This window comes from Trichoplusia ni, chromosome 2 (genome assembly GCF_003590095.1).
Source record: "Trichoplusia ni isolate ovarian cell line Hi5 chromosome 2, tn1, whole genome shotgun sequence".
Lineage (NCBI taxonomy): Eukaryota > Metazoa > Arthropoda > Insecta > Lepidoptera > Noctuidae > Trichoplusia > Trichoplusia ni.
This window is the reverse complement of record NC_039479.1, coordinates 17,659,509-17,677,481: the sequence shown is the minus strand read 5'-3', so window position 1 is coordinate 17,677,481 and position 17,973 is coordinate 17,659,509. Positions and strand designations below refer to the sequence as shown.

The 17,973-nt window shown below is 34.9% G+C and overlaps 1 protein-coding gene across 4 annotated transcripts in view; it reads left to right on the top strand.

The window, feature by feature from the left end:
• The window catches only part of LOC113508509 (probable serine/threonine-protein kinase nek3), a 128,267-nt gene that overhangs the window by 67,808 nt on the left and 42,486 nt on the right, over window positions 1–17,973 (top strand). For 3 of the 4 annotated variants that reach the window (XM_026891585.1, XM_026891588.1, XM_026891586.1), the window contains one exon: window positions 10,021–10,057. The gene's annotated coding sequence lies outside the window, so the exon portion shown is untranslated. Of the gene's footprint in view, window positions 1–9,967; window positions 10,058–17,973 lie in introns of those variants that run through there. The other variant, XM_026891587.1, reaches the window with a different exon arrangement.

Here is a 17,973-nt window from a genome sequence, read left to right as displayed (position 1 = left end):
GATAACAGCTGATGTATACAACTGCGAACTAAGTACGTCCAGCAACTGACCTGTCAAAGGACAACTGATTCATGAATTTAATTAAGATAGCGAATAGAACAGTAGCCAGTTCTTGTTTAATTTCGATAGGTGTTTGATTAATACGCCTTTGTTTGCTTGACAAAGGGCACGCGAGCATTTAATCAATGGTAACAAATTACTGTTGCGTAGTCACTATTTGCTTAGAATGCAGAGACCATATTAGTGGGGAGAGCAAGACTATGTAATACACTGTAGAATTGCATCTTCTTTCCACCACTGCAACAACGTTACTTTTTAATCTTCGACGCAAAAAAGAAGTGTTTTAAGTTTGACGTGTCTGTCTGTTTCTGACATCATAGCTCCCGAACGGATAGAGTGATTTAATATAAGCTCATTTTGTATGAAAGGTTAATCATGTGCGAATGTTCTTAGACATGTTTTTGTTTGTGGAGAAGGTTTTTACTTTAGTGTCGAGGATTTTAAAGGTGAACTCTTTGGTTGTCGCCCTGGTGGGAACGAGAAATAGCTATGTGCAAGATAGAGCGCCATCTCTTTTTTTTACTACAAGCAATATTAGAGCTGTTAGAACTAATAGTACAAGAATTTATTATGAGAAATGAAAGGGTTAGGATAAAATGCAGTTATATTAAACGGGCGCAGCGAATGGATAGCGGTTTGATTGGTGCTCTTTGCTAGCGCACGATTTTTACCTTTGATTAGTTAAGAGGAAATTTATGCGCAGCAACGTACGTATAACGGAGCGCAATTTGTAAAAAACCTTCTTTGTGCAATTTTAAAATAAATTCTTTGGCCTTTTAAAATATAGCGGTGAAAAAAGCTTTGATTTTTGTACGCAAAGCATTTGCTTTTGCATTCTATTTTTAGATCTCTATGGTGACAAAAAGGTCGATTAACAAAGCCCTTTTCAAATTAACGAGTAAACTGTTCGAATTTGAAAAAAATCTTCACAAACAATATAACAAATCAAATAAGTGTTGAAGTTATTCTTGCAACATTAACTTCATTATTTACTATGAACAAAAACGTTCGTCTACAAATTCCCAAGTCATTTTCGCAATTGCCATAATCATGTAATGCTCATATTATTGTCATAAGATAACAATAGTAGTTCTACCCACAACGCACGTCTTACATCACATGGTAAAGGCGTATTTAGGGGCCTACTATCAACTTAACGCAGTATTATAACTATTGTGAAAAAGAGACTCGTGGCTAAGCTACAACTGCATAAGCTGATCGATCACAGGTTAAGCTACGCTTGATGCGGTCGGTCCATAGATGGGTGACCATCTTTGACAGGACGAGATAATCCGTGTTTCGGAAAGCACGTTAAGTTGTGAGTCCCGGCTGTTATTGATACATCTTGGACAGTCGGACGGATAGTCAGAAGCTAAAAAGTCTAACAACCAGATTAACTAATGAGTTATCGTGTTACACAATAATGTAATAGAACTCCTTGTAAAACACTGCTATTAGATAACGTAATAGGTAGTACTTAACTGAATCCGGATAGGCGGGACGCTAACATAGTTGGGAATAGGCTAGGATGATGATAACGATGATGTGGAAAAGGGAGGCATTTCTTCACAATGTAGAGCGCCATCACGCTTCCTCAACCACTACACAACACACCAATAGCTTACTTTGAGTAACGGTAGTAGAACTCCCACATTCGTTTTGCGTATTCGATGGCCTACGCCCCAGGTCAATGTTAAACAATTAAAAATAAACATACATCAAAATGGCATAACGATTTGTTTAATAATAAAATGAACTGTACATTCCGGCCTTTATTTTCATAACAAAAGCAGTTCAAGGTGGGCGGGGATTATTTATACGATAGACATACTTTTTTAAACTGTATTTTTAAGGCCTAATAATTTATTTATTGTACTCTCTATAGAAAAATAGAATGAAGTTATTGAATAATTAAACAAAGAACTGGCAATTCTTCAGCTTATATATTATATTAATAATATTGTTTACTGAAAATGGTAAATGATAATCGACAGTCTGGTACGGCGGTAAATCTACGTTGGTAGTTACGTAGTAAGTATGTCGCGATTTAAAAAAAAGACGAAAAAATATAACTGCAGCCAAATATGTACAGACATGTAAAGTCCAAACAAACTCAAAATAACACAAAACCTGATTTAAATCTAGACCAATATCATAAGCAATAAACAACTGAACTATTGTTTCATGTTCAAAAATTAGCGGCCGCAGCGATAAAATCAAATATTTGTAGTAAATCGTGTTTATTAGTTGTCTAAGCGTTGCAGCTATCGAGACAATGATCTTAACCGCCCATATATTAATCTCTTATCTTAATGACTTACTGTACAATTGGATACTTCAGCAACACAATAAAGTACTTATCTTATTGGTTTTGGGTCGGTCTTGGCTAGCGGCATACGAATTGTTAATAACTTCGCAACTGATGATATATTTCATTAAGTTCGATTCAAATTTTACGCAAGTGATGAGGTTAGCGTCCACGATCGATACCAATAAAAGTCATATATTGATGATATGGCTAGAGGCTATAGGCTATCCGAAGACTTTCTTCACCACGACGATAATAATAACTGTAAATGTATGTGTCACTAAATCGACACGCAACGACACCCAGACTCAGGACAAGCATTCGTGGATCACACAAATGCTTAACGTACGCGGGGGTGATCGTAAATCGGTAACCTCTCGGCTATCCGGGTAGTCGTCAATCGCTCAGTGCTCTACGCAAAAGTCTTGGATTTTGGAATCTAATTTTTTTAAGCTAAATCAGCTGCTAAAACTTGTACAATATAAAAATGTAAAAGTCTCAAATGCATTATAAACGATTGACTACATCTTTCAAGTTCTTATCCTTGAATCACTAAGAATCTGATCTATTTAAATGTCTGCAAATACCTGTTGATCCGGCATTCCAATCATGACATTTGACATAAACCTTGAATGTGCAGACCATGAAGGTTTGTCCATCTGTCGTGACCTGACCGAGTCGCGAGCTTGACACTGCCCGCCATTGTTACACACAACATTAATTACAATTCATAATGCATTAATATAATGAAGTTACAAAATTGGAACGCTGTAATCGAAACTAGAATGTGGGAATGAATGAAACACATTACAAATCTTTTGATTAGTACTCCAAGGGTATATTGTATTCTATTAGAGCAGAAATGGACAATCGAATTCAATTTCGAGTAAGTCACTTATCAACGAATCGATTACCGACGAAGTAATGCCAGTTTCGTATAAAGAGGTTGCGAAAAGCCGATACTATTGACGAAATTTCGAAATAACTTTCGTACAGCATTTTTGTTTATGAATAAGGTTATTTAATGACTTTCCAAGAAGATCTAGCTAGACGCTGGTTTAAAAATTCAATATAAACAATTTTCACTTGTTTTCCATTTAACCCCTTTACTTAAATTTTCCAAAAAAACTTCAATCCTCATAGCTGCATTTTAATGCGTACTATACCTATTTTTTTTTTCATTTACCTCGTGTTTCAACACGTTAGCGAACTCTACCTTTTGGCAATTTTCATCCCGCAAAGCTGAGAAAATCTCAAGCTGTATAGAGCTTATTACACTAAAATAACCAAAAAATGTTTTCTCCTTACAGTTTGGGTTTGCCTACTTATTTGAGATTACTAAAAGGTATGAGAGTTGTATTATATTACGATTTTTATTTTCATATAGGTGACAACCATTCATATTTAGGAACCATAACACCATTTTCTATGGCCCGATCTAGATCATTTTGACTGCATGGATAGCCAAATAGTATAGGGCACCAACCCAAACCCACCATTAGCAACGTGTCGTGAGACTGATTGCCGCTTTGTACAAACATTTGTGTGATCCACGAATGTTCGTTCTGAATCTCTGCGTCTTTTTGGCACAAAGGTAGGTAGTTATGCTCGCTTTCAAGGGGCCCACCATTATACAAAGCATAGACCACCATCTATAGAGGCGATAATAGGCCACCAGAACTTTAGTTTCTATATAATTTTTAAACACTATCTATTTCCAATAGATCTTGATTGGTTTTATTTTTAACCAATTCCAGTTACAGGTACAAAATCATACCAAGTTACATCACCATTACGTAAGCCTTGTTTACAAACACCTTTTTTATGATTCCTCCGAAAACAAAACATCATCGGCCATTTTTTTCTCAGAGTAATTAATAACTGTTGCGTGCTGTACCGAAATTACGTAATACTCGATTAGTTTAATAATAACAATCGATTGAAGTGTTAATTAAACCGCGTGGATATCGAAACCTAATCAAAACTCAATATTATATATGCAAAAATAACTCAGTCTATCCGTTTGTTTGTCATGTTTTAGTTCTTACCGCTTAACAGAGTTTGAAAGCAATATTCTTTTTAATATGTTTGAAGAAAAAACAACAGTCTACCTCTTGCCACAATAACCAAAATTCACATACGCAAAACTGCTACTTGTATCCTGGCATACATACTTATGAACACGTAGGTAATAGATTTAATCCTACGTTCCCAATGAAATAAAACATGACTATTCCAAAACTAAAAATCCCATATTAATCCCAATTTGAGAACATTCTGTTTATACATACGATACTTTATTCAGATGCACTCTGTCCAAACATTAAATATTCATAACAATTAAGTAAACAAAGCTTTTGCTGCCTTTTATCCGCTAACCCGAGCGCGGCCGTTCGAATCGAAAATCGTCCAATAAATGCGAAGTCATGGTTAATGCATGTCCCGTTATTTTCGGTACAGACGGCAGGGACATCAATCTGTATCAGTTTGTTTGATTGGCACGCCTGATCCCGCCCGTCCCCCGGCATTTAGCCCCGACGTTACGCTTAACTCCATCACAGCTGATTTAATTATCTGTTTTCAATACATTTTTCAAACGACGCTTGTATCTGCTTAAATGTTGGAACGTATTAAATACTAGCTAACACGTTCGTACTTCGTTAGGCATTTTTTGGATTGATTTATAGAGCCATAAATAATATGTTTTCCTGTTGGTAAAGAATTTTCAAAATCGAACCAGCAGTTTTTGAGATTAACTCGTTGCAAACTTAAACACTGAAGGATGTTTTTTACATACCACTTGAAACAAATTATATGAGACGTGTATCTTTTTATCCTTACACCCATATAGGATGAAGACACAAAAAGTCGTTGATAACATTTGCTATTTTTTGTACTTAAAAGCGATCATCGTTATATCTAGAGTCATAATCGTGATGATAATTACATACAGAGATGATTAATTTGTCATTCGTTAACTAGTAGGTACAATTACTAGGTAGGTAAAATTTAATTATCTTCTTAAATATATGGTTTTAAACGAAGTGTATTCTATTGCCGTTCCTTTTCTATTTAGGAAAAGGCTTTAACCAGGAATTAGAACATAAAGAGGCCAGTCTTACCAATAATATACTTTCAAATAATATCAAATAAGTATTTACATACTCCACTATAACTAAATCATTAAATCTTGCGTGTTCGGTCCCTACCCCTATTCTCAACATACCAAATATGTCACCTAGTGTTACCGTCACAACCTCACAGCTCAATTCAACCCCTTTCTAATGCTATAACATCTAACTTATTCATAGTTCATTAGTAAAATTAACACCATTACACACAGACAGCGAACGCGAACTTATGAGATATTAACATGTGTTACTGGGATTATAAATTAACAACACAATTATAATTTTCGAACACAATAATTCGGCTACCGAAATATTCCGCGGATATTCTAAATGTAGGTATTAGTTATGATCTTGGATGACGTCATCATTTCGATGGTTCTAGTTTCGAATATTGTTTGTGTATTATGCTCGGATGATAACGTAATTGTATTTCTGTATTGTTTTGTGAATTTAAAATGATTGATGTCATTTATGTTGAAATTTAAAATACTGTATTATAAAGAATCAGAGCGTTGTGTGAAATAGCCGTGTTCTATTTTAAGAATAGGAGCCCTTTTTATTAGGCGGGGGATATAAGAATAGGCGCCTTCGTCTTGCCTGTATTGTGTCTATTGCAACTGTGTGAGTGCTTAAAAAAACAATTGAAAGTTATCAACGGTACATATTTCTTTGCCGTCGTTAAATTAGGAAAGAGGCCTGTTTAAAGCTTTCAAATAACATGAACTGAAGTGAATCTCATACTGGCAGGTTGAATCTATAGTTATCGCCCTACGATAATCGTATATCTCTCGCGTTTTACATAAAGTACTCTGAATATCGTATTCCAATTGGATGTGAGTGTTTTACCTGGTCCCAATGGCGTATCACTATAATCGCAAATCTGTGCAAAAATAAAATATCCTGTATTAACATGAAGGTATGAAATCTCATCGTTTTTGGATGTGCTCGGCGACTCATGGAATCTTAATGGAACGTGTAGTTCATTGACCAGACCACTTAAGTACGGACGTGCATGAATGGGGTACGTGATTTATTCATTTATAGCTTATCTTATTCTGTATCCAAGTTTCTTTTGTTTTTAAATGACGACAGAAAGGTATCTAATCCTTGTGTCGCGTGGGTGTTCACGAACATTCAAGCCACATGCACAAACACAACAAGAACAAGCATTTGCAGATCACACAAATACTTGTAAGCGGTGACTGAACCCGCGACACTGTTTGCACTGTAGGTTTGGTGAGGTGACCTTAACCGACCGGTTATCCCTGCAGTTTTGTTGAGGTTGTATTCCATTCGTGGATAATACAACACTAAAGTTTGATGCGTGGATCTAATTATTGCCACAGCTCTACTAACTTCAAGTTAAGATTGGAGAAACATCTACAAAATATATCAACCAAAATAACAATAATACTAACCTACCCGTATGACATACCACTTGAATTAAACTAATCTAAGCCTTATAGCCAAACAAATAAGAATCAATATTCCACTAAAAAGCAAAACCTCTATCCTTGTCTGTATACAGCATAAACACCATCATATAAAAATAACAAAATCAACTCTATTTATTCTTGCCCTATAACTCTCCGTTCACGTTCCAATAAATTGTTTATAATACCAGACATTTACGCCAATCTCGAACACACAAACAAAGTCAATCTCTGCACTATAAGTACCAGCACAAGACATACACAGTCTATACAATATACAGTATCATATTAGCGCACTTAACTACCACTTATGCCCTTCTCGATATAATATTTGAACTTAAGGCTTAAGGTAAAACTATTGTAGGTACATACATTCAGTCACGAAGTCCTAGTATGCCTTTAGGCGCTTAAATAGCACTTTGGCATATACAATACACATTACTATAAGCTATCAAATGGCCAGTGCTATGAATGTTAAGTTATAATAACAATTAAAATTGAATAAATACTCTTTATAGTTAAATGAACGTCAGTAGCGAGGTCACATGTCAATTTATGTGTATGTTAGTGAACGAATGTATTTGATGTTTTGTAAAGTATGTACTATGAGGTTATAAATAGAAACCGCATTAGTTGTTTAAACAATTTGGTTATTAATATAAATAAGGTTTATTCACAGAAAAAAGATTATAATTTGTTTCGATTTCCTTGAATTTGTTAAAGCCAACTTTGGGTGTCGTAATTACTGTGACAATTATTGTATGTAACAAAAAAATGAGCAGTAGGACGATAAAGACCTGTTATGCATGTTATGTTATTATTTCATAAACAAAAGCTCTATATAAGTCCAAAATATTACTGGCAAATATACACAGCCGACATGAATGTTTACTTTTTTGGAATCAACAGACAGCAATTACAAAAAGAAATTACTTTATTCATTTCGTAAATTGCATTTTCGTATGAAAAGTAAAAACATATTTTAGCTTGTGTACACGTATTTTGCACGTGTCAACTAAAAGAAATAGGTTTACAGTTGCAGGCATTGTGCCAGAGCCCTGTCACCATTTATATGAATTTCAAGCAATATGTCATTGCTTTACGCTTCTTGTTCAAAAACGTATTATGCTCTGTTGCACAACGGGTGCTGTGAGAAAATAATCGTCTTTTTAATGTCCTATATTCCGTACTTTATTTCTAGTGTATATTTTTTGAATCCATAATTCAACAACTCTCTTTTAAACATCGTCGGGAGTAGCGCTACGAACTGCTACGATTCTTTACGCGAACCTACGACGTTTATAGCTACACGGCCTTAACATATTTGTCTACAAACTTTTTGAATTCACGTCAAGGAAAAGCAAAACACGCTCACAAGACCTTTCCCCTTTCCATAACTCGTGTTAATTTGTACAAGTATATAATCAGTTTTGAAAACAACATAGCAACCTTGGAAATGTTTACATGTAGACCTACATTCTAATAACCTTTGAACACAAAAGAAATATAGTTCAGCGTTCACTAGAAACATTTGTTGCGATCGGCAGTCGTCACAGAATTTTGCATAATAATAGCACAATGGTTTGAGTGGTACGAAACGTTGTTACAAAACGAGAAAGAAACACCTCCTTGGGTAGCGCGCCGCCCTGACGCCGCGAGAATAGTGATGTGCTGTGCTTTCAAAAGAATATTAAAAACATTGCATTGTTCGCAACTCTCGATACCTCACAAAACAAATGAGCAGAGAGACCGGTAAATACGTGTTTCAAACAAGTTAAATTAAATTCCAAAATCACAACACAACATTTAATCCAAAAAAACCCGCTCGTACATAAAATACAGATAGATAAACCTAAACAAATCCATCGGGGATCCGAGTCAAATAATTACAAAAGCATTGCGGTGTCACAACCGCGTCGCAGCCAATTTCAATCAAACGTAAATCTAAACGCCTAAAAACTGGGACGAATTGGGACGAAGCGGGACGAAGTGGGACGTCCCGCGTTCGTGCACAACACTAGCTCATGAATTATTCTGTGTTGTGACACTGCCAGCCCGCCCCAAGCCTATCGCCACGTGATTCAGCTGATTGAATAATCGAATGAATCAAAGTATTTAATTTCTTTGGAAGTTGGGATAAAGGGTGACAACCAATGACAAGGGTGTTAGCTGAATCCGTTATCAATTATTAAGCTTATTTTAAAACTTTATTTAAAAATATTTTACATTTAATCCTCCTACATGAATGCTCTATTACCTAATGGCAATAATGCACCATTTTACCATATAATGTATATAAAGCTGAAGAGTTTGTTTGTTTGTTAGTTTGAACGCACTTATCTCAGGAACTACTAGTCCAAATTAAAAAATTATTTTTGTGTTGAATAGACCATTCAGCGATGAAGGCTTTAAGCTATAAACCATCACGCTGCGACTAATAGGAGCGAAGATACAATGAAAAATGTGAAAAAAACAGGGCAGCTATAAATCATAACTTATATCTTCTACCCACGGGGACGAAGTCGCGGGAAACAGCTAGTAAAAATATAAAAAGCAAATTATCATTTAAAACACAAATTTCATAAATCCTAGCAAAGAGATAATTTTAATTAAAATTTGTCAAATCCAAGTCCAATTTTCCGGCCCGTATTTCGTACCATAATTATAATTTAAAAAAATGTATCCGTTCCAGCTTAAATGAAGGATCCAATTTATTTAAGTACATAGTAAAGATAACATCCGTCTTTAAAATCTAATCTGAGCAAACCGAGGATATCAAAATTAATTTCCTGCGCCCTAAAATATAACTATCCTACAAAATATTTCAGCAAAATATATTCCAGTCACCGAATATATGATAAAACCAAAATTTTGTGAATATGTGTCTTTATGAATCTTTAACGCTTGTAACGGATTTTGATAAATTTTGCCACAGAGATTCATTATGGAATAGAACAGGGTAGTTTATTTGACTTTAGAATCAGCATTTTGCCCTGATAAACGAAATCCGCGTGGGCGCACCCGCGGGCGACTGCTAGTATTTCTATGTTTGGGTCGAATATTAACGTTTATTTATTTTTCTTTGCAGAGTTTCAGAGACGTGCTTCACTGAGTGATTCTGAAAGGTGAGTGTTTTAATTAGTTCTCCAGACAAATCAATTAACTTACCTTAATTAATGAGGTAGTTTCAAGATTTACATTATATCTTAGTCTAAAATGCTCTCAGTTGGTTTAAAACAAGTATATTTATAATACATATACTCTTGGGTTTTTCTGTATCAAAGAAAATTCTATATGACAACAAATTTGATATATTCTTTAACAAATAAATTGGCTTTTTAGGTATCACGTGATCCTGTTGCTGTATTAATATTATTTGTTTAGATCATGAACACATCTAATAAATTTAAATTAAAGCAAGACGTAAAGATTTGATCAAACCTTACGCAAAATTTATGAACTTTAGTTAACGCTATTGTAAGTAAACGCGTAGGTTAAGATATTAAAGGTTAAACAAGAACGCTATGAGAAATCTCTAAAATATAATACTCTGGCTATTGTAAGGTTAAGCTGTGATAAGGCCAAATATTACAAAACGGATTTAACGAAACACGCATATACAAGCAGTAAGGATTAATGCAATTGATAGATAATAAATAAACTAAATGTGCTGAGAAATATTATTATTATTATAAAGTCATTATTATCCCGCAACTTTGACACAACGTGCAACGCCATCTAGCCCCAAACTAAGCAAAGTTTGTATTATATGTACTAGACTACTGATAAACATGACACATTTTAAAATACTTAGGTACTTGCTGTACATAAATAACACCACTATATATCCCTCGGTATCGAATTGTCACTTCTAAATGATAAAATAAAGATCGTGCTTATCAAAGACTTGCCCTAGGCGGGATTCGTACCCAGGTAAAACATTTGCTAATCAGCTAATATATGATTCCTGACGAATTTAGTTACCTAAGACTTTGTTATGTAGTTGCAAACCTCATTGGATTTGGCTCTTGTACGAAGTACCTTAGTTTAAGCATAAAACAGTTTTCACAGAAATGAGAAACGCTTTGATCTCGGTAATTAATTTTAATCATGTAATATCCATAGTATTTGAATCTATAACAGAATTTACTTCGACATTCCAATTAATAATTCACAATAATCTTATTTACTTCTAAGATTTAATTAGAGTTGTAATTTTGGTGGATAATTAATAATTACAGAATTCAAAAGATCTATTTTTGTAAGAGTCCTTTGCTGTCTTTAAGTTTGATAATTTTGGGAATGAATCACACTTATGATTAAGGAATGTCTTTGAGTCAATCTATCTATTTAATTTTAGTATTTCATGATACTAAGATCTATTTCCAAGAAATTGTCCGTTTATCTTACCGTGTTCAATGGAACCAATGAACACTTAACGAACAAATTTTGTAATAAAAATATATGAATGATATTACGAAGTCGAAATATTTTCTCAATAAAGATGAAATCGAAATATAAATGTTATATAACCACTATAAAACCAATCAACCCCAGAACCACTAACCCAAACCCTTATCCAAATCACTCCAAACAAAATTTCATTTAAAATCAAGGACAAAGAGTCGCACATTAACATAAACATTCGGTTAACATTAAAAACCTTTGATGCCGAAAATGGGATCCCACAAACTAATACCCGAACATATCAATACAAGTGAGGTCCCAATAAAATAATCCTGTTAATGTAATTAAGGGAACGAGAAAAGGTTGGCCGCCACTGGAGGGGAGGAGAGGGCTAAACGGATTAGGGTAAACAGTATAAAGAGCCTTTTGTATCCGAAATTAAATGTCACTGGGCGTCATTATTCAGCCTCTCGTTGACACGCATGCGATCGTTGCCGTCTGCCAGCGCTCGATGCTGAGATCGAGGGTGTTTAGAGCGTGCGACACGGTGCTTTGAGACGATTTTGGGGTGTTCAGATGCGATTTGAGAATTTCATGTTTGTAGTTTCGATTTGGGTTTAGGTTCGGTTAAAATAAAATATTATTTTTATTAGATTTTCACTGAAGTCTTTTACATGACTATCATTTGTCTAAAGGATGTTAAAAGTTTACTTTTCAATACATTCGAGACTTTTAATAATTAAACAAAGATTAAATCGATTTTATAATTAAACTATATTTGTAGCTTTCCACGCTATAATATCATCATAGTAGTGTATACGATATCTGATACCCACTAACTTTAAGTAAATATTGTATCGAATCGTCTCTCCTAAAGGACGTTATTAGCTAACCCATAATTATACTCGCAACGGCTGTCGAAGATGCCGCCAAACCAAACTTTGCGTTGCGGAAGTATTAAAATATTACAAAGACTTTCATCCAATTTCCAGCAACAATAACACCGTGTTCTATTATGGCGAGTCACCTCGAATTATGCAATACATTTATAGGCGCGACAGATAATTTACGTATGCGGCAATAATATTGCAAATTATTGGATAACGTGACATAAAATTATACGGTCGCATCACAGAAACAATTTTCATAACGAGTGGAATAACAGGGGCGAGGCGGGCGTACCTGCGATTCCAATTCGTTCAGTCCGACATCCCCGTACTATACTTTAATGCGTATTGTTATTGGACACAATAACATTAACGATCCAATATGTGTAACGGTTCGAGCGAGTACGTAATCAGAGTAACGTAAACACACTCGTATAAATACGTAATTGAGCTAAAGACAAGATAATAAATGCCTTTTTTCTAACTGAAGTAAATCGCCTTGTCAGTCTCACGTAATAGAATGCAAATGGGATTTTTCGTCAAGATACAGACGCTTGATAAATTAAAGTTTAATTTACGTGGTTTTATCTGAACAACTTTGCCGGCGGCGTTACCTGTGGGGAAATTGGTGAAAAAACGACGCCTGTTATCTCTGTAAACAATGACAACCTGTTTGTCTTCAGATCCCGAAATAGTAACCGTTATGTAATGATGTAAGAACAAAACAACTTATATTCCTTTGTGTTAGTTATCAATCATTAGTAATCAATATGAATATAGTATTATTCTTCGTCTTTATTTGTACTTGTCTTGCGTATGTTAAGAACTGTAAACTTTGAAGGTGTATTTTCCTACATTTGATAATCGAATCCTCAAGAAATCCTATTAAAATGTCGTTACCTTTCCATAAATAACAATAAGCAAGCAAAATCACTCGACATAGTTAGAATTCAATATGTGTTATTATAATTACATACAACTAAAATAAGACATTGCAAAAGATCACATTACATAATAACCTAATCTAAATTCACACAAAATTGATTTATTAACAGCTTTATATGGTAAAGGCAAACATTATTAGTATGCCCATAAATTAGCAGTGGGATCTAGACATATTAACGGCGTATTTAGTTGTGTTTCAAACATACTCAGCATTCACTTGTCACTCGAAAACGTATTTGCGAATCCTAGTATTATATATGAGTATATTATGGCTACAAATTGGGTATCGAGGGTGAAAAGCTGTCTTGACTTAAATGTAATAAGTTTTGTATCATACGTATATTTTTATTGACTTCAATACAGTGATGGATGGCTTTAACTTATTCTATTTTTAAGTACTCACGAATATGGGAAAACGAACAGAGCATTATGGGTCATCATAAAAAGCCCACTTAACCCCTGGGTTCGATCTCCGCGTCTGACAAACATTTGTTTGACCCAGGGTTGCTTGTTCCGAGTCTGAGTGTCATCCAAGTGACTGGAATGTTTGTAAATCAAAGAAAAATAAATACTTATTTGGTTTAATATTGACAAAAGACAATAATGTATTAGTTTTTGCTACCTATTAGGTAATTAATTACGTATTAATTTTGCAAAGTATATTTTAGTATAAAACATTAACGTATACTTTGCAAACTTTTTTCTACAATATAACTAACAGTGATACGTATCTTACAACCGAAAATGGAATGACTTATAATTATCGATACCAAGTGTTAACACTAACAAAATGAAAAGCGACAATAATCTAATATAAGAATCAAAGCCAGCCCTTGTCTTCGTCGATACTATCTGTATTGTTCCCTAACGTCTATTGTGCAGACTTTAATTCAGAAGAGTCGACAAGATTTATTATCAACATCGGAACTTACAGCGTTATACAATCCCGACGTTACGCAACACGCGATAACTTCCTGCTGCAATGGCATTGCTCACTGAATTATCCACTATATTATCTAGATTTAAACTTAGATAACGTTAAAACATCTTAAATTGTAATTAGTTACGACGAACACTTCATAAGATTAGTATCATATAGTCTGTAGCTTGTGAAGTTTATAAGAGTTACTGTGGTGACTGAAATTCAATTAACAAATGTCAGTTTTTGCATTTAGTAACTGAGTGCACAGATAGCCGAGTGGTGGAGGTCACTGCGCAAAAACCCAAGTGCGACGTGTAGCAGGTTCAATCCCCGCGTAAGACAAGCATTTGCGTGATCATCAAATGCATGTTCTGAGTCTGGGTGTCTTTATGCATGTGACTTTAAGCTAAATAGTTAAATTTAAGATAAAACCAAGTTAGTTAATAAATACAAAAACAAGTAGGTTACAAACAACTCGGTGTAACCAAAAGTCGTATACAAAACCAAAGCGAATATTTAATAAGTAAATAGAGTAACTCGTCGTTCACCTAGACTACAGGCAGGGTAATGCTCCAGCGACGAGGGACGTGTAAATAAGTCAACCGAGCGTGTAGCTCCGACAATAGTTCCTCTGAATCCATTGTGTACTCTTCTTCAAAAACAGTTGTCGCTTGGAATAATAGATATTCCACAACATCCCACAATATTCCACGACTTTTACACAACGTCATCTAGTCTCAAACTAGATATAGCAGAGCTTGTATTGTGAGTACTAGACAACTGATAAACAAACTTATATATTTCTAAATACATACATAATAATATAATTAAATTACACCCAGACACAGAACAAATGATCGTGCTCATCACATAAACATTTGACCGGGGTGGGAATCGAACCCACGACCTACGGTGTAGCAGTCAGGGTCACTAGCCACTAGACCAACAGGCCCGTCAGTGATAGATGTAACTCCATTGCCGTTTGCAGTTGTGTTTTGCCGACTTTGCGCCCGATGCGGGCTCGACCCCTGATTAGACGACTCCCATTCGAGAACTGTCCACAACATTTCAAGGCTTTATTGAAGTTACGGACTTGACATGCTAGTTGGACTCACAGGACCGCATAACTTTAATCTTCGTCTTGTTGTACTGTACTTGGTGACCGAACAGAGGTATTCTAATCAACTGACTTTATAAAGGTAGAGGTTCCCTGCAAATTCGGACTGCATGAACTTTCATTGTTTTCTTTCATTCAACGTGAAATACTTACCTGACATGTTGACCCATAAAAATTTCACCAAGCTTTGCTCAGTAGTTTTTTATTTGAAGTTCAAGAGGCTGTATGTTTCTGTATTTAAACAATATTATTTAATAAAACATCTCGAAATAATTACAATATCTTGTATTCTTCGTGCTTGGGTGTTGGAATATATGTGAATACATTAGATACAACGAATAAGTGAAATAATTATAATTTACCCCGCTACGCCACCAAGTAAATGCAAATTAATTAAATTTTAACCTCGCACAATGCATCTAATCCAATGTGCTTGCACAACAATCGCGTATTTAACACTAGAACGCGTCTTTTGTTTGATGTAACAAATGGTTGTGTATAAGAAAACCATCGATGACGACCTCCGTGGTCGAGTGGCGTACGCACTGGTTTCAAGGTGTCGCTAGCTCTGAGGTCCCGGGTTCGATCCCCGGTCGGGTCAATGTAAAAATTCACATTTCTACATTGTCTCGGGTCTGGGTGTTTGTGGTACCTTCGTTGTATCTGAATTCCATAACACAAGTGCTTCAGCAACTTACTTTGGGTTCAGAACAATGTATGTGATGTTGTCCGCATTTATTATTAAAAAAAAAAAAAAAAAAAAAAAAAACCGGTACATTGTGTAATTAATTAAATACGTAGACGACAGTTAGTAGGTAGGATCCGAGTCCTTGGGCCCTTCGGCATAAATAACCTGATCGTGCATGCTAGTAAACAAATGATGTTTTGCAACACTGCCATTGTTTATTGTGCATAGTTATGCATACAAAATGTTCGGCATTTGTCGAGACACTGCCGAGTGCCGAGGACGATTGTGAAAATAGGCAACTTGTCAACAGTGATTTATGTTCGGCGCACGACACCGCATCCTTGGCTCAAAAACTTGGTAAACAAATACACGGTGTAACAAAAGGATTCTAGAGTTGTGCCGCTATTTGTACGGCTTGTTCGTAAGTCTAAACATTTGTTGAAATCCGGATCTCTTCGTGTAGTTTCTAGGATAGTTTGCTTGATCAAACTCGGATGGTATTGATCAGATGAGTCAAACTTCGTCCTTTATAATAATGTAAAGCTGATAAAATATTGAGAGTCTATTATACAGATTTCCATTATTTAAAAATTCTGATGTTTCATTCTTAGGCAGAAAGACGTGCCTTTCAAACTCCATAAAATGCTGTCACGTCGTCGACGATGCGTAAAAGATTCAAAATAACAATGCTTTTAATCAAATGTCACAAAAACAAGTGACGATCTTTTAAATAAAACGTACAAAAAATGTTACGAAAAGTTATTTTGAAACATTGACATTCTTATTCTAAAATTTAGTCATGCTTTAAGCTTCTAATTCAAAAGCTTGTGCGGATGGCTAACAAATCTCTTAAATCTACAACAAACTGGCCGCATACAATTATTTTTCCTTTTTTTATTTCTTGTTCACTCAGCAGATTATAATAGACCGACATAGGTTTTAGAGCCCCTAATATATTAAAAAAAAATCAACTAAGTATCTAGTAACAATCCTAGATATTAAGCCAAGTCCTACATATTAAGGGAGCTACATATTTGGCTGAAAACAACGAAAGCTCCCGTCACTGGCATCATGACAATTAAAACGTCAATGCCAGACCCCAAGCTCGATATCGCAATTACGTGACTCGTTATACGTTATTAATTGTTTACTAACTGCCTGTAATAACCTGTTGCCAAATATAAACGATATTTTAAGTTATCTGTAGCGCATAATGCGTTATTGTATGCAAAATATTCGCGTTGCTGTAGCGTTTATTTTTCATGTATGTCGAACAATAATCGGAATGAGAGCAAACATTTGATAAAGGATTTTAATAGAGGTATTAAAAAATGTTATAGGTATGGTATTTTGAGTTAAATTTTGTCAAACACATATTTAACGCAACTTTAGAATGTTTGATTACGTTTTACACAATAACCAAAAGTACTTTGTCACTTAACACCTCATAAACAGCTGGATCGATTTGAACGTTTCTTGCGTTTTTGTGTCTGTCTTTCTGTCGAGATCACTAATTTAGAGGCATAAAATTTACCTAATTTTACAGCGTTTTTAATATACTTAACCTAGGTTTCACAACGAAGTGACAAAAACCATAAAAAAGTGATCAACTGCATGACCACTACATTAGATACGTACAAAAATAAAAAAGGCCATTTTATGTAGCTTATATAACACCTATAAGCCGACAACAACAACGTTATTAATACCGAAAACGTATGAAGCAACACATACATTAACGCTCTAGATATCAAAACAGCGCCCTTGTAAACAGTCTTACACCGAATCTTGACGAACCATATCCTTCACTTTACACTAAATTAACTTGATAATCGTTATAATTGTAGCGTTAACAGTAATCAGTGTTCAACAACTGCAACGCACACCTTGAGAACTCCAGTTTCTATTTTTTCACAGAACAGGGCATTTGCCCAACTAATGTAGCAACACTACCAGTACTACCAACTATTAAGTAATTAGTAACTAAACACGGACCCTTACATTTAAAGTACATTGCGCTTTTAAGAGACATTCATAAAAATGCAGTTGAACACGTGCGTCAATGTACTCGAAAC